The following is a 24,226-nucleotide window of genomic DNA, read 5'->3' as shown; positions in this document are numbered from 1 at the left end:
TTGACATACAAATGATGAGTATGTTGAGAAGTCAGCAGACAACTCACAGTGTCTGAAAATATCTTTTTCTTTCTGCTGTTTAGCCTTCATAGTGCCAGAATTGCTGGGGAGAGGAGTTATCAATGGTCTGACATAGATGTAGACACTGTGCTACAATACCAACCTGCCAGGTAAAATAAGGCCCACTTCTGCAATAGTGGCAAGACTGTTCTGTGGGTAAACAAATATTTTCTGATTGGATTTTATACTGAACCACAGAAGAAAATGCAAGCCTGATACTATAAAAGTGGTCAAGACCATGTGACAGGGAAGGTGAAAGGCCTTATGACAGAACCCACTACTGATATTTTGCTGACATACATATACTCAAACTGCCTTTAAATACTTCTGGCTCTACACATAGACTAATGTGGCTTTTGGTTTAAATCCAAGAAACTTCTTTTTCAATAGGCAACTGCCACGGTGGAGACTCACAACTGGTCAAATAGTGAGACTGAGTGTACAGTCATGAACAGAAAATCTGCATAATGGCTATGGTTACTGTAAATGTAACTATTGTTATTTATATAATTTAAACTAAATAGTAAACAAACAGGTGGGTTTTTGAAAATGAAAAACAAATCAAACAAACAAAAACTCTTTGAATAAGCTAACCAAGCAGATGAAAAATCTCTACAAGGAAACATTTAGTTCACTGAAAGAATGAACAATAACTGCTGATGTCTGTTAAAATGTATTTTCTTGTCTGTTAAAATGTACTTTCTGCTGGGCGTGGTGTCACGCATCTTTAATCCCAGCACTCAGGAGGCAGAGGCAGGCGGATCTCTGTGAGTTCAAGGACAGCTGGAGCTACAGGGAGACCCTGTCTCAAAAAGACCAAAAAAAAAAAAAAACCAACTTTCTGATTCAATCAAATCTATAGTCGTTACCCAGGTGACTAATTCGAACAAGCTCTCTGGGGATGCCAGGGCCCCAGATGGAAGTGCCACTCTCTTTGATGAGCAGAAGAACACATGAGGTCAGAGGCATGGATGAATTTAAATTGGAAGAGCTTTGTTTTGTTTTTTCCACACTGGCAGAAAAGGGAAAAATTACTTGAAGTATCTGATACAGAAATACGTCCTATAGAAATACTCTGTCCCTCTTTCATACATGCAAACATCAACACATGAATTCAAATATCTATGAAATTGTTTCTATGGGAATATTTTGGCAACCATAAAATAAAAAATCAGTATGAGTCCTAGTTTATAAGAGCTACAGGTTAGCTACAAGGGATCAACATGCTCAAATATGAGTAGCAGACTTTTGAAACCTATTTTCCTTATTGGAGAGCAAGCCTAAAAAAGATTAAATCCCTGCTCATTTTCCTATTGCAGTCTCTGGTTCCAAGAGCCACAGTTCTTCAGTCCTGTCCCACCAGAGGTTCAGCCCCACACAACTCTTTGGAGCAGGTGAAATTCCCCGCCTGCCTCTGGTTTTAGTTCACACCACTCCCCTGGCCCAGGTGAGTTTTCAAGGCCTACCCCACCTCAGGTTCTGCTCGGCACCTCTCCATCCAGTTCCTGTGGCTCCAGAGAATTTCCGCATCCCTGCCACTCACTGAACAGTGACCATAAAAAGTGATCTCTATCTCTGGTTCTGACTCCACAGCTCTTCAATCCCACCCATCCAGGGGGTTCAGCTCCAAAGAACCTTTCTGACATGGTGACTTTCCCCTCTGCCTCCGGTTCCTTCCACCCTCTGCAATCACCCTGGTGAATTTTCAAGGTGCACACCTCTTCACTCTATTCCTGTTGCTTTGCTGCATTTACATGTGCCTCCGGGAGGTTGGAGCATCCCCTGAATGTACACACCCAGTTTCTCCATGTGGTTGTCTTCCCAGGAGCCTGCTCCTTCCTGGTTCCAGTGTGTGGTCATGCCACTCTTCTAACCAAGCCCAGGCCACAGCCCTCCTTTAAAGCCACAGCATTTCTCCAACCCTTCTTCCTTTTTTTGGCCCTTCCCTCCTTGGATCCAGGCCAGTGCCCCCACCCACTGAGACCTGGCACCTCCCACTCCCTCAGTCAAGGCCTTGACTCACTCTATAGTGATTTCAGAAGGCTGCTATGCACTAAGTGCAGACCTGAGCCTAGTAGAGCACTGTGGGGACCTAGTTCCCAGACCAGGGAAGAAGGACTATGAGGCTCCTTGATATTAAAGAAGATTCCAGGAGCTGCAGGAAATACCACATACTTTATTCACCAGCACATATGCCCCTATGAGAGAGAGAGCACGTGTCCCTGGTCTCAGGGACATTTTATAGGAAATCACACAAAGGTGACCTTCCCTAAACTAGTTTTGAAACCAGTTACTACATAAGTGTATTGTTTAATTGTTTATTCCTGGTTTCTGCATACTGAGTAGCTGCCATCTTAACTAAGTGATTCTCTATGTCCATACCACTGCCGTGTTCTGTAAAACTTTTTCTGGCCCTCATACTCTTCTTTTACACATCAGGCTCTGTGGGAAAAGGCCCACAGGACACTCCACATGCACAGTAACAATACTGAAACAGAGAGATGACCAATGAGCAGGCTGTACCTCCCAAGGTTAGGATGCTCCACTTTAGGAATGGAGATGCTAGCTCACCTTTGCTGTAGTGGGGGTTCAGTTAACTGCTGGACTGTCTGAACCAGTTTACTTTTTGTAAGGCATCTAAGGGCTTTTTGTTGTTTTTTGTTTCTCCTGGGTAAGGAAGATATACAAGCAACACTGTGTATATCACAGCACATGTTTCTCCTTTGGACAGCTGTCAGGAAATGTAAGGTCATTTTATCTTGTAAAAAAAATTTTTTTTAATTGAGTTGTCTCATCCATGAGAAAGGCTACAGCCTTACAGGCCTGGCTGAGTACACATGCAGTGTGCTCTGTTGGGCAATTATTTCTATTTTTATATCTAGAGCCCCTCCCTCAGGCAAAAACACAGCAAGAGATGAAATCATTATAGAGTATGCTTCTGTCAATGACATAGAAGTATACAACATCCCAGTAGTGTGGTGGCTTACTGAGTGTGGAAAGAATCTCCCCAGCTAGGTATGGGCATCCCAGGTGCAATGCCCAGTCCAGCTACCTGGCAGATGCAACCAAGCCTTATTGCCCACAGACCCACATAAACCCTGGGAGAACCCAGTACACTGGGATAGTACCACTGTAGGGAGATCCATTCCACTACTGCTGTCTGGTGGTATCTGCAGTTAAATCAACACCCAGTTCAGGGGTGTTTACCCCATTACATGATCTACCCTATGTGGTGTTTTATGTAATGTGGTGCTAGATTACTTAATTTTACCAAATTACCCAGTGCCCACCTCCATCCATTTAGAGCAGCATAACCTTGGTTCGGTAGGTTTGTTCACTGAGAGTCCTCTTTCAGGAGGTTCTCTGTGGCTTGTCTAGATCATTGCATTCCTACTCATATGCTTCCCAAGTAAGCAAGCAGGCCCATTTGGCATTTGAGTAACAGGATGGGTAAACAGTGGCAAGCCATCAGCCAAGGCCATAGGAAACTCCATACACACTCCACAGGGGGACATATTTGCAGCCTGGGCATATGTATGTGTCCAAAAAACAATGTTATTCTTTGTACTGGTACTGGAGAGACAGGGCAGACATGGAAAGCATCATGGGCAAGGCCCTGCATTGGGGAGGATGGAGGCCACTTTTCCTTTCTGTATCTGTACGGTGGCTGTTCGTGGCTTTTTTCCTGGCCTATGATACCTTCCAGTCTCTCCCAGGACTGGAGTGGAAGACAAAGCGCTGATCACTGTGACTGGTAGATGGGAAATGGGCTATACTGCGCCCATTAAGTACCTTTTACAATCATGTCAGGGTGAGCAGAGCCCCCTGCGGGGGTGAAGGTACTTGGCCACTTTGTCACTATTGGAAGTTGTATTTGTACATCATATTTTACTCTCCTGTCCCAAGGAGTTACGAGCCTAAATGAGTACTGCTCAGAGCTGTCTATCTCTGTTTCACATCCATGCAAAACTCTCCTTATCACTGTAAGTACAGGCAACAACTGCCCTGGAGGCCCCAACTGTGGGGTGAGGAGTGGTGCTCTTCCTTGGTGAAAAATTCTGAAGGAAGCTGGCTCTTTCTGTAGCAGAACCTCTAATGGGGCCAGCAACTTTAAGACTACTCGTTTTCAGAACAGAGCAATCCATGGAGGTGGATCTTTCACCCTTGAGGACTGCAGATCTGTTTTTACATACAATTTAACTCAACACACCATTAAACCTCTCTATCATCCCTGCTGCTGGGGGTGGCATGGCACATGCAACTTCCATTCAATATCCATCTGGAGATCCCAACATTGGACTTGGGTGCTAGTAAAAGTGACCCCAGGTGGCTTTTCACAACATAGAGCCAACTATACCTGACACAGTGGTATGTCAAAGTCCATGTGGTTGCCTTTGGGTCAGCCTGGGCATTGCATAAGCAAACAAGAGAACTTGCAGTTTTATCACTGTATCAGTAAGAGCACAAGCACAACCTTCAGCCAGAGGAAGGGTACCCTGAGGAGTTAACTTGCCATGTGCTTCTCTCCTTTTAACCAAAAAAGGCAGAATTTCCATTTGCCAGCAACTAGGGGAGTAATTGGGCATTCACCAGTCATTTCCAGCAGGTATTCCACATCACTTCCTGAGAGAGACCAAATCTCCTTTAGGCATTTACCTGTGTCATGGGCCAAAAACTAACACCAAACACAACAAACAACCTAAGTCCAGATACCCAGGTCCCCTTCTAAAAACACAAACAATATGGTATTCCGGGAAAATCTGTCTTGTTCCCCCACCCCCACCCAAATCACCAATATCATATCAATAACCCCTAGGTAGAGCAATTTAGAAGAAATCCAAGATACAGAACATCGACTTCAAAGCATATAAACAGGAAACAAATAAACACCTGAATGAACTTAAACAGTATGGGAACAAAATGACGGAAGTCTAAGAATACAGCATCAAACAGCCAAATAAAATGAGGACAATGTGGGATATGAAAATTGAGTTCAGTAAAGAAATAGAACCACTAGAGAAAATTTAATTTAGATGAAACAAAAAATGAAAAAACTCAGTAAGTCAAATACAGAAACCAGAACGTGGGAACATGGAAACACTGTAGAAGAACTGGATCATTCAATCAAAGAAAATGGTAAATTTTTTTAATACAGGAAAGAAACACTCCATGCCTGTAGCAGTAGTAAAAGATAGAGTAATTGAGACTGTACATTCTACATTGATATGAAATTCCTCTAAAATTGTGTACAGTAACATACCTTACAGAACTTTCCTTCACTATGTAAATGAAGTGACACTAAAAAGTCATCTTTTTCATTTCCCCAGAGATCGCACCTATTACTGGTCAACTATTGGGAATCCTACCACAGTTTTCACTTTGGGAGTAACCCTCTAGGGACTCTGGGTTTTAAAGGAATGACTGTCTCAGGAAGTAGATTGCTGACAATCCAGGGACTGACTTCATCCTGCTGTATACCACATTTACCACTACAGGGTGGTATTGCTACTTTACTAATTCTGAAACACGTTTTTCTTCCAGAATTTAAGGTTAATATATATGAATAAATACGTAATAATACTAATCAGAGGTCAGAAATAGAGATAGACTGGGGAGGACATGGGGGAGTAGTAGGGGAGGTAAGGAAGACTGGAAATGATGTAAATATAGCACTCGTGTGAAACTCTCAAGTGTTCAACGTCCTTGGTAATTAGGTAAATGAAAATCAAAACCAAGATTTCATTTTACCCCAGTCAAAATGGCTAAGATCAAGACAACAAATGACACCAAATGCTGGCAGAGATGTGGGGAAAGGATAACCCTCATTCACTGCTGGTGGGATTGGAACTGGTGCAAGCACCATGGAAAACAGTGTGAAGAAAGCTTAAAAAACTAAAAATAAATCTACCATACGATCTGGTTATACCACTCCTTGGCATATACCCAAAGGACTCAGCAGCCTACTGCAGATAGTTGCTCAGCCATGTTTGTTGTTGTTGTTCTCACAATGGCTAAGAAATAGAAGCAACCCAAATGACTCTAAAGTAATGAATGAATAATGAACACGTGGTAGGTTTACATAATGGAGTTCTACTCAGTGGTAAAGCAGAACAAAATCATGAAATTACAGGTAAATGGATGAAACTAGAAGCTATTATACTAAATGAAGTAACACAAACTCAGAATAACAAATGATGTCTGTTCTCTCTCATTTGTATGTATGTCTACATCCCAGTGTAACTCCAGGCACCAGGAAAATGGAAAGGAACCACGGGAGTAAATGGGAAGGAGCTCTAGAGAGGAGGATAACAAGATACAGGTGTTATCATAGGGGAAATGGAAAATGTGGGGGATACTTTAACTAGGAGAGAATAAGGGATGTTATATAAGGTGAGAGAGAAGAGACATAACTCAACTGGTATGGAAAACCAGAGGGGAATGTATTAGTTCAAAAGCTTAGTGAAAAAATTCACATAATGTATGTGTATATGTGTATAGCTGCAAGCTATATAACAAAAATCACAGTGCCAGGCAGGGGAGACTTCCCTATGAGTTGTTGGTCAGGATAATCCTGAGATACTTCCAAAATAACTGAGCCTAGTGCCACAACTATAAGGTAACACCCTATTGCTAAAGACAGGACACACTTTGGACACAAGACTTAGAGAAACTAAGTTGGGACTGATTAGAAAATCTCCTCCCTTGAAGACTAGATCCTATACTATCAGATGATACTATTGCACACTGCCCAGGGAGAAAACCAACTGGTGAGTGCATTCAGGTGTTAAGTCTATGAACCACAACAAAGACCAGTCCAGCAAATAATCTCTATGGTACAGTAGTAGTGCTTTTATCCTGAGGGTAATCAACAGCTGCCTAATTGGACTTAAGTCCAGTTCAATGGGAGGGAAATAATGGGTAGTACTATAAACACAGCCAAATACACAGAGCTGGAGAGGTCATGGATCCCAGAGAAAAAAATCCACTTTTCCGCATCCCTAGACCCACATAATTAATTACTCCATTCTAAATTTATATCTTTATGTTTACAGACATGTGTACCTCTCAGTACTCATCAAAGGAGCTTCATTTTGCAATAGACAGAGACTATTACAAAGTTCCACAACTGGTCAAATGCAGAGAATAAGAGTCTGCGAGTTGCCCAGCCTTAAGTGACACATCTATAATTTACCCTCTAATCCTAAGGCTCAGGAAACATAGCAGAACAGGGGGGAAGAAAGAAGGTTAATGCATCTTTAAACTCTCACCAGCAGAATTTCATCATATCACAGATGATGATTAACACAAAAACCCACAACTCAACAAAGCGCAAAGAAAAAGAGACTGCCAAGTGCTTATCCTTGAATACTGCACCCATATTGAACCACTGCCACCAAAGTCTCAGGAATCATTGCAGAAGAGAAAGTAGAAAGGTTGTAAGAGCCAGAGGCACTGGATGACCTCAAGGAAACAGTTTTCCAGATAGCTGGGAACTTATGAACTTACATTAAAGGTAGCAGCATGTACAAGACCCATGAAAGCTCAAGCCAGACAAAATCCCAGCATAGAAGTGGGGAAAAAGCCCCAACCTTTGCTGAGGAACTATTGGCAACCAGTAACTACTGGGAGAGGGAAACCTGGATTTCTCTAAGTATGTGACACTACATAGGCTAACCAGTATCCCGTAATTAGACACACATTGAAGGACATTAGGGGACAAAAAATCGGACCTATAGGCCATATCACACATGTTATGACAAGGTACAGGAAATCCAGAGGGGTGCTATAAGAGGGTTGCAGAGAAAGGAGGGTGTCTAAATATGACCAAAATATATTTTATGAAATTAGCAAAAATTCAGTAAAAATTAATAAACAACAATAAATTAAAAAATTTTTAAAGTGCTTTAAGATAAGCACAGAATTCCTATAAAATGCAGAAACTTTAGGATACCATTGGAAAATGAAAACCCAGCCAGGTGTGGCGCTGCATACCTTTAATACCAGCACTCATGAGCCAGAGGTAGGCGGATCTATGTGAGTTCAAAGCCAGTCTTGTCTACATATTGAGTTCCAGGCCAGTTGGACTACAGGGAGACCCTATCTCAAGAAGACCTAAAATAAAATAAAATTAAAATAAAATAAAATAAAGCATCTTCTATGCATTATAGGCATAGAAGAGAAGATCTCCAGGCCAATGTCATGGATAATGCTTTGAATAAAAAAATCATTAGGAAGGATTCTCAAATCTACAGAAAGAGATGCCCATCCAAGTACAAGAGGCCCAAAGAACACCAAATAGGCAAGATGAGAAAAAGAAATTTTCAATCACATATAAGGAAAAAACTAAAAATCGTTCCTAAACAAAGTGACTGAAAGCTGCAGGAGAAAAGGCTAAGTAACATGAAAGAACTAACATTCAAAAAAAAAAAAAAAACCCTAATTACTCAACAGAACATATTAAAGCCAGAGAAGATCCAAAAGATGTATTCTAAGATCTGAAAGATCACAACTTCCAACCCAGTCTGTTATACTCTATCTAGTAAAACTGAAGAAAAACTGAAGAAATAAAAAGGTTTTTGTTAAAAACAGACTAAAGGTAACATAACCACTAAGCAAGTTCTACAGAGACTAACGTTTTGAAGGAATAAACACATCCAACATGGCACAAAATAAAAATAATGCCAAAACTGCCAGTAGAAAGAAGTCTAAGACAAAATCAACAAAATGGCAGGAATCAACACACATTTTTCCAACAGTAACTCTGAATATTACTGGTTCCAATTCCCTAATAAGAAGACACAGAGTATCAGACCGGTTTAGCAAACATGACCATCTTCTTGTTGCCTCCAAAAAACACAACTGTCTATCAAAAGTAGACACTATATCAGATTAAAGAATGAAAAATTGTGCTCCAAGCAAATGGAACTAGGAAAAAGCAGGAGTACCTATTCTAGTATCAGAACAATAGTACTAAAACAAAATAATGAGAGATAAAGAAGGTAACTTCAAACTTGTTAAGGAAACAATTCATCAATCAAATATAACAATTCTAAATATATATACACTGAACACAAGTGCACCATTTTCTCAAAATAAATAGTACAAGATATAAAGACAAATTAACTAAGCACAATAACACTGAGATTTCAGTACTCCAATATCACCAATAGACATGTCATCTAGACAAAGCTCAATGGAGAAACACTGAAGATAACTGAAACCACAAAAATAATGGACTGAGTAGACATCTACAGAACACCCCCCCATACACACACACACACAACACATGCTGAAAATTAAGGAATATACATTCTTCTCAAAAGCTAATGGAGCCTTTTCCAAACTAGAACAATACTAGGACACAAATCAAGCCTCAACAAATTTAACAATAATGAAATAATATCTAGTATTCTATCATACCACATCAGAACAGAGCTACATATAAACAGCAGGAAATACCACAAAAGCACACAATATCATGGTGGATAGTGAACTTACTATTAAATGAAAAATGATTCACCGAAGAAATGGAGAAAGAAATTTAAAACATCCTAAAACAGAATAAAAATGAACACACAACTTAAGAAATCCTATGGGAAATCGTGAAGGGAGTTATAATAGAAAAGTCTGTAGCCCTAAATGCCTCTCCTCTATCAAATAAATTGAGTCCTCCCAAATGAACAGTTTAACGATTCACATTAAGGTATTAGAAAAACTAGAATAAACTAAATCCAAAACCTCTTGATGAGGGAGGGCAGTAATTAAGATTACAGCAGAATCAATTAACTTCTTAGAAATGAAACCATAAAATAATATAAGGAACCAGTGATACAAAGATGCTTTAATATAAACAAAGTTGTCAAATCCCTAGCCAAGTTCAGCCCAAAAAAGTCATAGAAAGCATGAATTCATAAAGCTTTATATGAAAAGTAGTCATCATAACAGGTAATAATGTCATTCAGATAATCATAAGGACAAATAGGAAAATCTCTACTACAGTAAATTAAAGAATCTAATTAAATGGATGAGTTCATATATGTATATGTCCCACCAAATTTAAAGCAAAATGAAATAAAACATTTAAACAGATTTATAACTAGGAATGAAATTGGATTGGTAATAAAATGTCTCCCAAGCTACAAAAGCCCAGGTCCAGAAGGACTCATTACAAAATTCTACTGGACATTCAAAGAACTAATACTAACCAATATTACTCAAACTAATCCATAAAATAAATGAGTATATACTTCAACTCTTATGAAGTTAGTTTTACTTAGAAACCAAAAAAAGATAAAGATACAACAAAAAAAAACTTTACAAAAAAATCTCACTGAAAAAAAAACAGATGCAAAACCTGTTGATAAAATAATGATAAACTGAATTCAAGACCACATCAAAAACATCATTATCATGATCAGGTAGGCTTCCTTCCAGAAATTCAGGGAAGTATTAGCATTAAAGAAATCAATAAATGTAGTACACTATATAAATGGATTAAAACAGAAATCACATGATTATGTCAATAGACAGAAATTATCTTCAAGAGAAGTCAACACACCTTCATGATCAAAATCAACCAAAAACTAGAGATGGATGGAAAGTTCCTTTCAATCATGCAAGCTGTATAACAAGCATTTCCTCCACATCCAACAAGACAAGTTTGTCTACTCACTCCTCTCCTAGTCAACAGAGTGCTAGAAGTCTTTCCCACAGGTATAAGGAAACAAAACACACAAAAGTAAAAGGAATTAAAGTATCTCTCTTTACAGATGATATGATTCTACACCTAAGAGACCCTAAAGATTCCACCTGAAAGCTGTTAGAAACACTTAGAAAAACACTTTCAGCAACGTCAGGATAGATTAACATACAGCAATCAGTAGCCTTTCTGCACACCAATGCAAGCATATGATAAAAGAAATCAAATAATCCTCTTCACAGGAGCTACAAATATAAAGTACCTAAGAATAAATCCAACTACTAAAGGATACAAATGAACTCTACATTGAAAACATTAAGACACCCAGGAAAGAAATTAAAGAATACACCAAAGGATTAGATCTTCCACACTCAAAGACTGGAAGAATTAACCTTGTGAAACTGCCCATCCTAAGAAAACCAACGTACAGATTCGATGCAATCCCATGAAATGCCAGTGCATTCTTCATAAATACACAAAAAGCATCTTAAAAATCAATTTCAAAGAAGGAAAAAAAAAAAACCCAAAGCAAATCTGCACAAAAACAATATGATAGGAGTTAGCAGAATGCCTGAATTTAAGTTCTGTACTTCAGACTTCAGTAATGTCGGGCGTGGTGGCGCCCGCCTTTAACCCCAGCACTTGGGGGGGCAGAGGCCTCGGATCTCTGTGAGTTCAAGGCCAACCTGGTCTACATAGTGAGTTCCAGGACACTGGGGCTACAAGGAGACCCTGTCCCAAAAACGCCAAAAAAAATTTTTTTTAAAGAATAAAATAAAATAAATAAAAACAAGGTACTTCTGGCACAAAACGAGATCCACAGACGGACGGAACAGAATAAAGGACCTAGATACACTTTCAAATACAGACACCTCACTCTGCTAGCGACGCCAGAAACTTACAACGGTCAGAGGAAAAGCACCTTTAACACCCGCAGCTGGGAAACCGCGTCCGCACGGAGTGAATCTCGTCCCCAACGGCTCAGCAGTTCCCGGAGCTCTGCGTGCTCGAGGCCCTCCCCGCGCAGCCTCTTCCCAACAGCTGGAAAGACGCAGGAAGGGCCGAGACCACCGCTGAGGGCGGCCGGGCGGGACCGGACAGGACTGGACCCGACCGGCTAGGAAGGAGGCGCTGACCTGTCCCCTCAGCTCCAGCAGCAGCACCTGGGCAGAGCCCCGTCAGCATCCCCTCCCCCTCACTCACCTGCTCCGCCGGGGCCACGCGGGCCGGGAGGTGGCGGCCGAGGAGCAACCGCAGCTCTGCGGGGGCGGCGCGTCTTCCCCACTCCACGAGCGGCACTGGACGTCGGGAAAGCGAGGGCTCCGCCGTGGCGAGACCCGGGCAGCTAGCAGGAACAGACGTGGAACCTGCGACGTGGCGACCAGACCCGCGTCCCTCTCCTCAGAAGCTCGCCAAGGTTTGACCGGCCGGAAGTAGAGCCGCGCGGAGGGGGTGGGACGAAGTCGTCCTCGAGGGAGAGGGCGGAGCGGCATTGGCCCGAGAGAGACGCCCTCGCCCGGGAGGGGGCGGGGCCGCGAAGGAGCTGGGCCGTGAGAGGGGAGGGCCCCTGGCCCCTCCCCCCGAGGGACTCCTGGGCCTGGTCGGGTCCACGGTGCAGTGGCCAGGCCTGTGAGACGGCGAGGCCTGAGGGGAAGGCATGGCCCTCCAGCCTGTGAGGCCTGGGGACGATGAGGCCTATGGGATGGCGAGGCCTGAGGGGACAGGGGACCCAAGGGAACCGCGAGGCCTGAGGGGACGGTGAGGCCTCACGGGACAGGGGGCCTGAGGGGACGGCAGGGTAAGAGGGGACAGCAAGGCCTGAGAGGACGGCGAGGCCTCCTGAGGGGACGGCGACGGGACACAGGGGGCCTGACCTGCGGGGTCTAAGGGGACCGCGGGGCCTGCAGGACTTTGAGGCCGGTAGGATCCCGAGACCTCCAGCCCACCTCCACCGCACCCCCGCCGTTCACTGTCCACTGCACGGCAGTGCTGCCCAGGCTGTATCGCCCCCTGCGGAAAGGTGGTGTCCTGTGGGGCCGATGGTGGCTGTGGAGCAGGAATGACTCAGCTGGATTCCTAAGGCCTTACCTACGAGAAAAATGCAGATTAAAACTTATGATGCCATCACACCCAACTCAGAATGGCTACCATCAAGAAAGAATGCCAATAACAAAAATTCTCCTGCTTATTCCGATTGGTCGCCACTCAGGCGCCACCAAGATGGCTACTCTTCACCCCCTTCCTGGCTTCCTCCCCATCTGTTCCTAGACCCGCCCCCTCATGCAAGTGAAGCTGACCGATTGGGAGGGGTGACTGTCTCTCCCTCTGTCCAGAAGTCTCTTAGGGGTCAGATATCCAACTGTTGCTGATTCTTTCAGAGGATACCTATCCAACACTGCTTATACCAGTAAACTAGTGTTACTTTGAGTCTGGATCAGAGAAACTTCTCTTGCAATGGGCTATAGTTATTATAGACAGTCAAACACTGAAAAGTGGCTGGTGAATGGACAGCAATAAACACAACATCTATGTTACACTGTCCAAATCCCAGGGAATATTGCAAAAGAAAGAGCAGAGAGATTGTAAAAGAAGGGAGCTGATACATAAAACACTACCTTTGGTGTGACATGGTTATTGTAATTATGATCACAGACTGGGTTCCAGCCCAAGACCCCCACTATAAAATACGTGAAATAAGATGGTGAAAATTGGACAGTAGTTGGAGATTACCAGAAATAGGAGAGAAGGCGGTAAGAGGGTAAATGGTGAGAGATAAATATAATCAATACCTTGTGAAAATTATGAAATTATTATATATCAAAATGAATTTTTTTAAAAAAACTTAGCAAAGAAGTGATGCAAATGTTACCAGGAAATACTGAATATCTGTTTGGAAGCAATAATTTTAATCATCCATATAACCTTCCAATTAAAATATTTTTGTAGTAAATATTGCTATTTGTAAAGTTAAAACTGAATAGGAAATGGATAAAAAAGGAAACAAAAAGGGAAAAAAGAACTTGAATGAACTAACCAAGCAGATGAAAGACCTCTACAATGTAAACTCTAATTCTCCGAAGGATTTGAAGAAGATGGAAAATGGAACAGTCTCCCATGTGCATAGAATGGGCCTTAATATCATGGAAACTGCAATATTACTGACTTATGTGATCAATTCAAACTCCAAAATATTCAAACATCCCATGATATACTTCACAGAAATAGTCAAGAACATCTTAAAGTTTAAACTGAAGCAAAAATCATCCTGAAAGTTTAGACACAAATCAAAAAACCAAAAAAAAAAAAATAGAGGAATGCTCACATAATCACAAAATGTGACTCCAGGTTTTACTACAGAGCCATAGAACAACCAAAAGCAATAGAAGGTAGTGGCAAAAAAAGTAGAGAGATACCTCAGTGCAGCAGTAGATCTAGACCCATACCTGTGAACTTTGACTATATGATTTTCTCGAACTGCCAAAAACTTCCGGTGAAGAACAGAAAGCGTCTTCAATCAACGATGCTGGAATCTATATATCCATATATGGAAGAATGAAACTCAGTCTGATTCTCTTCTACTGTACAAAAGTCAATTGAAATGATGAATGGCCAGAAAGAGTAGAACAGAGAGTAAAACAAAGGGAAAATATTTTGATATGTACGCAAAGCAAGGAAAATGTAAAACTACAACAATAAAAATTTAAATTATGGTTGCCAGGTGTGGTGTTGCACATCTTTGATCCTAGCACTCTGGAGGCAGAGGTAGGTGGATTTCTATGAGATCAAGAACAGCCTGGTCTACATAGTGAGTTCCAGGCCAGCTGGGGCTACTTCCACTTTGACTTTTATCCCTCTGGAACCATTTCTGTATAAACTAGCCAGGAAAGGATTTTTATTTCTACCTCTGGAAAAAAAGGATGAAAATAATTTTACAAAGCTTTGGGTGACTTTAAAGTGATTCTGTGTTGGAGTAACAGGTTCAATTTTAACCTAAAGTTTGAAATCTTCTAAGTTCCAGATATTCTCTAACCAAGGAAATTGAAAAGGTTCATAAAATTCTATCAATAGGTAAGGCCACACCTCATGTATAAAATGATACAAAATAGATTCTATTATACTGTCACTTATAGAAGAATTCCTAGAGATTTCTTACAAAGAACATTTTTAGAGGGAATTAAGAATATATCTAAGTCAACCAAGTAGGTATCTGAGCATTTGTCATTTTTCCTAAATGTTTCTCTTAACCATCTAAGAGGTAGTTATTATTACACCATTTCATATAAACTGTACCTAGGAAATCTGTAGAAGTGATCATTCTATGCTTTCTCCCTTGGCTTGCTGCTTCTCAAACTTGAATGGCAGGGAACAGAGAACAGAGATCTGGAGTTGGAGAGTTCAAATATCACTACCACTAATGGCAGAAGACAGAAGATGGACACAGAGTCCTATCAACTGCCAGTAGTTCCTTAACTAAAGTTGAGGCCTGCTCATTGAGATGGCAACTATTCTACACTGCTGGTGACAGTATAAACTAATGCAGCCACTTTTGAAATCAGTCTGGAGGTTTCTATTTAAAAAAAAAAAAAACCTACAAATAAAACTGCCAAACTACCAAGCTCCAGCACTCCCAAACATATTCCAAAAGACTATCCTCAACCAAGCAGATACCTGTGCATCTTTGTTCATTGCTACTCTGTTCCTAATACCTAGAAAATGGAGTTAACCTAGATGTTCAACAGCTGATGAATGAATAATGAAATGTTAATCAGCCTTAATGAGAAGTGAAGTTATGAACTAAGAAAGAAAATGGATGGGATTGAAAAAACATTATTCCAAGTGAGGTAACCCAAGCCCCAAAGCACAAATGTTTCATGTTTTCTCTCTTATGAGAACCTTGCTTAAAATCTTCAGTGTGCTGTGTGTAACATGAAGTACATGTGCAAGCTAGGAAACAGGGAAGGGAATATGTGGGAAGGAGTTAGCTTAAGGGAGGTCAGAATGTAGAACACAGAAAAAAAGGAAGTAAAGAGGAGAAATATTGTAGATGGAAAGATTTAAATAAGGAGGGAGTCAGGGCACTGAGATGAAGGTTTGGGTTGAGGTAGGACTAACAAGAATAAAGGATGTACACAGAGACCCTTTGAAAAGTGAGAAATGCCCACCAGTGCAATAGTACCTTGACTATTGGGGAGAATAAAAATTGCCTTCTGACTAAAGAATCACTACTTGGGAGGCAGGGGCAGTAATGCCTGGTAATGGAAGGCTGGTTTTTTAGGCTATCATGCATGAGATTATTTAACTAGTTTCTTTCACTGTATGTTTGCTGTTAGTGTATAGAAGTGTGACTCATTTGTGTGTATTAATTTTGTGTCCAGTTACCTTGCTGAATGCATTTGTCAGCTCTGGTAGTTTTCTGGGGAATTCTTTAAGGTCCTTTATATATAGAATCATAACATCTATACACAGAGATACTGTCACTTCTTACTTTTCAAGAAGCGCCATGCTGGTTTGTATTGTGGCTGTAGTAAGTTGGATTCCCACTAATGCTACATGCCATTCTGGCTCCTTGCATTGTGTTCAGCATTTGTTATAATTTATTAGCTTAAGGATAAATACTGACTGTGCACTGATTAACTCTCAGTGCACATCTGATGGGCATTATCTTCATGACATATGAGCTGGAGAGTTTTAGCCATTTGAACTATTTTTGAGTCTGATTTGTTAAAGTGATTTGCGTATTTATTGGCTTGATTCCCCTTTAGGAATTCTTGATGTGTTTTTGGTATTTACCTATTGTACTATGAGTACATAGCAAAGAATTTATCCATTCTGTAAACTGTCTCTTCATGCTTTTAATTATTACCATTTATATTCAGGTTTATAATTACATGCAAACCTATTTGCTGGTTATTGCTCTTATGTCCTGGTAATTTCTAGCCCCATTTACCAATACACTTGTCACATCCCCACATAGTTTAGGTCACACCCCACAAGGACCCCAGATCCTCTAAGCCATCCAGCCATCCCAGATCCCAGACACATGTGAGCCATGTCACAATGCTGGCCTTCTACCTCCTCATTCATTCTGCCATGTATTATCTATGTAGTTCAGTACCTCAAAACCTAGTTCTCTTTCCCTGGCACTCAAGTTTCAAGTATGACCACCTGAAATCCTTTAGCCTCTTTTTCACTCTAGATATAATAATAATAATAATAATAACAAGATTATGGATAGCAAAAAAGAAATTGGATGGTTATAATTGTATTAAGTAACAGACAATACAAGAAAATCTATCAAAAAAAAAAAGAATTTTAACCGATGACAAAATGTTCCACTCACTAGAAAGGAGGCTGTCAATATGTATGCTTTTCACGTAGCATCTCCAAGATACATCAAGTAATCATTGACAAACTGAAGGAGGAAAATAATGATAGTAGGGAACTTCAAGATTCATTCTACTTTGAGGGATAATGATTAAAGGAAAAATACTAACACAGGAATGACAATACAAACAGAACAAAAAAAACCATTTATAGGCCTTCAAATAATCATCCATATAACAGTAGAAAGATTCACAGTCTTCTCTAACTTCCAGGAACACTGTCCAGTATAGTAATGTCTTAGAAATAGAATAAGTCTTAAACATTAGTAAAGCTCGATATTTGAAAACATCAACAGCAGATTAGAAGACAAAAATCCATACATGACATGTGCAAACTGACATGTTTTTAGCATGTTCTTAGTCAAACACAGGAAGGGAAAATATAAGGAGTTCCATGTTCTGTGAAGATTCTAAGCAATTGGTATCAAAATCCTCCTGGCTTTTTTTGGCAAAAAATAGAAGGAATCCTAGAAAGATATAATTTTTTATGACATAATTTATTTTAAAAGTCATCTAATTATACTTATGTTGGATTAATTTTGTGGACTATGAATTATGCTGCACAAAAACTGTGGAATCTGATAAAAGTATTTGTGCACAGGATACTGCAAATACTTTGAAATGATTCATCTCACTCTGCCAAGCTTTTTATGCAGTGGGGTGCCTGAAGTGAGTCTATGAATAGGAACCAGCAGCAAAAATCAAGTAAATCCAGACAAGTAGACAACACAGCACAGGAAATGACACAACAGCAGAAAATGGATGTGAAGTATTGAGGAACCACAAAGTGTTGAGAGGAGAATCAAACCTAGACGTGACTTTAAAATATATTAAAATTATAGCAATGAAAACCACCTAGCATCAGCATAAAGACCGACAAAGGAGATGTAAATGGAAAGACAATCTGCATGACGTTCGATACTGTGTAACGCTGCTAAGAAATTCCTTTTTTAACATTTCACTAACAGAACTAAACTTTATTCCCATGTTTATCACACATTTCTCTTTATACTGAGAACATATTAGAACTAATTAAACACACAACTTGGGAGAAAGATTGATATTCTCCACTGGATGAATTCAGAAAGAAAGCAAAACTACAAAATACTAATTTAAGTGTGAGTTCTAAATCATGATAAATACAACAAATACCTTGCTATTTTGGTCATTCCTTTAAAGTACTTATTAAGAACATGCTGCAACCCATAAAAAACTATTTCCTCACATTTTACTTTCCTTTGGAGTTTTCTGTTTTCTCTTCACAGCACATTCAAAGTAAGAATAAACTTTGAGTTAGGTGGACAGTGTTTATAATGAGTAACCTCTTGGGAGGACGTGGCCAGGAGGATGTTGAAATCGGCTTCTGCTGCAGCATTCATCTCCATCCTATTGGAGGGATACTTGGCATGAGCTCCCGTGCAGGTCAGAGAGAAGGAAAAAGAAACTGGACTTTGCTGCATCCCGCTGCTTCCATCACCCCTAGGTCAGAGGAGGCAGGAGAGCTGGGGAAACCCAGTGCAAGGCAGGACCAGAAAGGTAGACAGGGCAGTGATGAGCAATGTCAAGCCTGGTGCTTGTGCAGCCTGCAGGCTGAGTTTCAGGCCCTGCCCGCTGCAGGGTATAAGGGGCTGGACTTTCCCTTGCATATGCACTGGAGCACTCAGGCAGGAAGCCTGAAGGATATGAGACGTGGGCATTTCCTGAGCAGGCTGCTCTGAGGCCTGTGGCTGCTTCCACTCTCTAAGATACTCTTAATAAAATTCCTCTTGGACTGGGAGTGGTGGCACAGGTCTTTATCCCAGCACTCTGAAGGCAGACACAGGTGGATCTCTGTAAGATCCAGGCCAGCCTGGTGTACATAGTGAGTTGCAGGCCAGCTGGGGCTACAAGGAGACCTGTCTTTAAAAAAAAATTCCTCCTGGAATTATTCACAAACATGGAGAAATTAAGCCTAAAATGATATAAAATACAAAGGAACAACAAAACTCTCCAAAATTCTGGGGGGTGGGGAACTAGAAAAAAAGGTTTTCTCAGTTTCACAATATATTAAAAATACAACAATGAAAATGATTTAATATAGGTATAAAGACCAAAATTTGAGAAAGGAATGGTATAGGGACACCATCATTCACATGCAGAGTCAAAATTACATTTTTCTGCTACTATTGATTCTTATATAGATGAGGTATAATAACAAACAAAAGTATTCTAATATCTACAACAGGATGTATCCTGAGATGATTCTCAGTGGAATTCTCCAAATTATTTCTAATAAGCAGAATGTATTTTCACAACAAGGTTTCACTTTCACTAGAGCCTCTCACCTGGGGATGCCTCATTAACTCCAACCTACCTGGGACATTTGCTACACTGTCCCCTTCTTTTCACTTTCCTGGGTACTTTGTTTTGCTCCAGACAGGTAACCAGGACTGATTTTGTGTACTACTTGCCTCTTAGAAGGAGATGCCGTAGAAAGTACCTGGGTATGTTTTAAAGTACTGTGCTCAATAGATAAACAGAAATCATAATAGGGGAGTCTACAAATGATTCCCCAATTATAATATTCTTTCAGAACCTTGATATTTAGGAAGCATTTTTTGTTTATATAACATGAGTTCTATTTCTAAATATAGCTCAGTCAAAATTCAAGGTTAGAAATGGAACTTTATGGTTGGGGTGACAATATTACATGCCACATCACTGAATGTCAGCATAACCTGAAATGAAAATAACAGTTTAAACACGTGTCCATGAACACAGTGCTTTTCTTAAACTAAAGAGACCAAAGAGCATTACAGACATTTTTTCTGATGAAGGAGAGTTATCAAAATTATACCAAAGATGCTTTCTGATAAAGACCTATTCTATAATACATTTTCTAACTGTGAAAATAGTATTCCATAGTGTCTTAATATTCACCATGCATACTATGTGTTTATGGACTCTAAGACCTAAAATTTAGACCTCAAGAAAAATGAGTATACATTTTTGAGTGTTCTATATCATAAAGCTTGTATTTTTCAAACTGAAGGTTAGTAGGAAGTTAAAATGTATTTGCTGATTCAATTAAATCTGCAGTGTTTCCTTACTTGCCTAAAATGTAAGACGTTCTCTGGAGAGGCCAAGACCCCAGGTCCAAATCCCACTCTCTTAGCTATGGAAAATTAAGAACATGAAAGTCAGAATTACATGGATGAACTTCAGTTGGAAGAACTTTGTGTTTTCCACAACAGCAAGGAGAATAACGAGTTATCTGAAGTAAATCCTATAGATTCCATGTCACCATTCCATGTTTTCAAACATCAACACATAAATTCATAGAGTTGACATTTTATGAATATATTTTGACAACCATAAAATTACCTAAGAAAATTAGAATTTGTCCTAGTTCATATGACCTAAGCTTTATCTAAAAAATACAGTCTTTAAAAATGCACCCAAATGTCTTCAACATAATATTCAGAGCTTATTTTCTTCTTGAAGGATAATCATAAAAAATGATTAAAACCCTGGTTAATTTCCCCAACCTGCCTCTGGTTCTGAGCCCAACAGCTCTTCTGAGTGCTGTTTCCCATGTATGCTAGTCTGAGGGTTCCAGGCCACACCACTCCTCTGATCAGGAGAATTTTCCCTTCCACACCTCCCATGCCTGTTTCTCCCCAAGATTCCATGTTACATGGTTCTTCTGACCAAAACAAAGTACCCAAGTTCCAAGTTTGTCCCAGCTTCCAGTTCCTCAGGACACCAATATATGTGGTTCCTGTGGCTGGAGTGTGTTTCTGCATCCCTGGGAGACACCATTAGGTTCTTCCAAACTCTAGTTGCCACACCACACTGCTCCCTGTGGTCTTTCTGGCTCTAGTTTGTTTGAGGACCTCAGCAAGACTCCACTTTCCAGCCTGCCTTTGGGTCTTCACCACCTCTCCTCTTGCTCAGTTCAGTCTACTCTACTCCTTCAAGATATGTTGTTCTTCTGACCTCACCCATACCATATCCCACATCTAAGCCCAGTGAGGTTTCCCAGTTTACCTAGCCTTTGTTCCCCATCACTCCTCTGATTTGAGTTCATGGCCTGGCCTCACCCTACCCTTCCCACCCTGTCTCAGGCTACTTAACACATAGCTTTGGTAGTCTAGCTATGGACTTATAGGAATTTCACTTGGTCATTACACAGACCTGGATCTAGTTGGGCACTCTGCCCTGCTACCTGGTCTCCCAGCCTGGGTTTAGTCATCATGAGTGACTACAAACATCTAGCTTAAAACCTAACCTTGAGGTTCCTTCCTCCTGGGCTAAGGAGATAAGCATGAAAAGCCTGACTCCATATGCACAGCACCCATACCCAAAACAAAACAATATGATAAACCAAGTCAGTATGTTACACACAGGACCAAAAAACAGCAATTCTAAAACTTTGTCCCCTAAGAAGAGCAATTAAGAAATTCTACATATGTTAGTGTTCAAAGCATATAAATAGGAAGTAAACACCTGAGTGAATTAAAAGGAAAACAAATAAAATGACTGGAATAAGAAAATACAAGAAAATAGCTGAATGAAATAATAAGAACAAGGTAGGATATGAAAATTGAATTCAGTAAAGAAATAGAGCCAGGCACAGTGGCACACACCTTTAATCCCAGCACTCAGGAGGCAGAGGCAGGCATATCTCTGTAAGTTCAAAGCCAAATGGTTCTACATAGTGAGTTCCAGGCCAGCTGAGGCTACAGGGAGACCCTGTCTCAAAAAGACCAAAACAACAACAACAACAAAAGGAAAAAAAAAGAAATAGAAAGACTAAAGAAAACTCAAACTGAAATGAAACAAGAAATATAAATCTCAATAACATGAACTTAAAAATTCAATGGAAAACCTTACAAAGAGGAAAAATCAGGAACACAGATCAGAACACAGAATGTAGGGTTTGAAAACAGGGTAGAGAAACTGGATCAGGAATCAAAGAAAAGGATTAATAAAAAAGAAAACACACTCCATGCCAGGAAAAGACAACAGTGGACTTCAGGCTGCATCTTCTACATTGATATGACATTTGTTAAAGTTCAGATAGCCCTATCCCCTCACCAACAGGACCGCACAAGCCCCTGAGAAAAGGGAACTGAGTTGATAAGCACCCTGGTCTTTGAAGTCAAGAGAAGCAGACTTTTCTCCACTGTTTGGCCAACACAGCAGACTTCCCTTTGATCTCTAAAGGGGCAGGTTTTAACAGTCCCGCTCTCCTGCTTCCCCCTACACCCCACCATCCACCAGGACCCTGCTTCAAGACATTTTCCCTGCCCAGAAGGGAATCTGTCCCATGTGTTCCTTTGCTAAGAAACTATTCTGATGGAGTTTTATCTGTATCCTGGTGCTTTCTCCTGATCAACCAGATTCATCCATAGGCTACTTTATCTATCAGATGGTGCCAAAACCCAGTTCTTACTTCAAGGGATCTGCCTGGACTTCTCCAATGCCACTAACTTGGCTTTCAGGTACACTCCCACCCTTTTTTTCTCTCCTCCTCTCCCCAGCTCTCCGCTTTGCTTTCACCTCTTTCTGGCTCTCCTCACTGGGGAACACACTCTGCCTTGCTTACATCTTCTTTTGATCTCCTTTCTCATTGAATTCATCACTCCTGGACAGCACTGGTCTCCATGATGGAGCTGCTTCATCTGATCACTACCTCGGTCCCCCCACCCCCACCCCTGACATCTCACCCCCTCCCCTCCTCCTTTGCCATGGACCTTGAAGGTCTGCGTCTCCCATCGTTTTTCCCTGTCTTTGTCTTCTTCCACTGCCTTTCTTTCTCACTTTACTCAGGATGATTTCTGATATGGTTCAATCCAACACATGCAAATGCTCTGGATCCTTCTCTCTTTCCCTCTCCCATACTAAGGCTTTCTACTCCCTGCCATGTGCCTGCCAACCCTCCACATGTCTGTTCTCCCATTCAGTCTAAACCTGCATGACCCCAAGGCTTTTTTTCCCTTCCTGCTTGCTATTCACCCCCTCCAGGCAGCTGCCAAGATTGGCAGCTTGCCTGCCCTGGGGATTTTTTCTTTAACATTCTAATACAATGATAAAAATTTCCAGCTGGGCCATTCTTAAATTCTTTTATAAATGTGGCTAAGAACCCTTTAGGGGACCCTTTCTCCCCATTTCCACCCAACTAGACTAAACCAGCTGAGCAACTTTGCTGGACCATTTAAAGAATTTCAGGCGGTTTGCCCCATGGACAAACGGAAAACGTTTCAAAAGCCTTTTTTTCTCCTAAACTTTTTCTCAGGCAAAGGGGCTCGAAATTTTGATCTTAGACCCTCTTGGGCATCAAGAAAGCAGTGCTCAGGCACATACTTTTCTAACTAGACCTAACCATTTTAAATTTCACTATACATAAAAAGTCACAGGCACTGCTCAGGCAAGTCATACGCTTTCAGACCAACAACCACTGATTTATATGCCCTGTTCCTTCTGCTGCCATCATGAGTTTCTTTTCCAGCATAGCTTGCATCTAGAAATTATGAGATCCTGAGAATTTTGCTTCACATTCATAGCTACAATGGTTGGTGAGAAACATGGATTTCTTTGATTTGCTTTTCTATTTGGGAATATATATATATATATCGGAGTGTACTTTCTTCTTTTATATCAAGCCTAATCTGCTGGTACTAGGGATGCCTAGGATTCTCTTGCAGTTTATTTTTGTTTTCGTTTCTTGATGATGTCAGAATAAACAATGCATTTCTAGTTCAGAATAAGGGAATAATGCTAGATCTACACAATGGGAGTTTAAATTTCAGCATTGTTTAGGGCCTTTTTTTGAAGGAGATTACTTTGAGTTTTAACTTCTTCTATGGTATATTAACTGTTTAGAGATGATTGTTTTAAGTTTTTACATTGTTTAACATATTTATGGATGTTTTAAAAAGGAATTATTTTTAGGGTTTGACATTGTTTGCATGACATCTTGATCTGGTAATATTAAAAAATTATTTTGGATTTTAACATCTTTTATGTGGTATTTGCTAATTTCTAAAAATGACTATTTTAAATTCTTACCAGTTTACATAGAAGAAGTTAAAACTCAAAG

The 24,226-nt window shown here is 40.5% G+C and overlaps 2 pseudogenes; both read right to left on the bottom strand.

Annotated features, from left to right (window-relative positions):
• Nucleotides 1–12,234, bottom strand: part of LOC115072765 — a 62,632-nt pseudogene extending 50,398 nt beyond the window's left edge.
• Nucleotides 12,235–12,454: 220 nt separating this feature from the next.
• Nucleotides 12,455–24,226, bottom strand: part of LOC103745509 — a 39,893-nt pseudogene continuing 28,121 nt past the window's right edge.

This window comes from Nannospalax galili, unplaced genomic scaffold (genome assembly GCF_000622305.1).
Source record: "Nannospalax galili isolate Female #2095 unplaced genomic scaffold, S.galili_v1.0 scaffold4, whole genome shotgun sequence".
In the NCBI taxonomy this organism is placed as follows: domain Eukaryota; kingdom Metazoa; phylum Chordata; class Mammalia; order Rodentia; family Spalacidae; genus Nannospalax; species Nannospalax galili.
The sequence above is the reverse complement of the archived record's forward strand: the minus strand, read 5'-3'. Positions and strand labels throughout refer to the sequence as shown.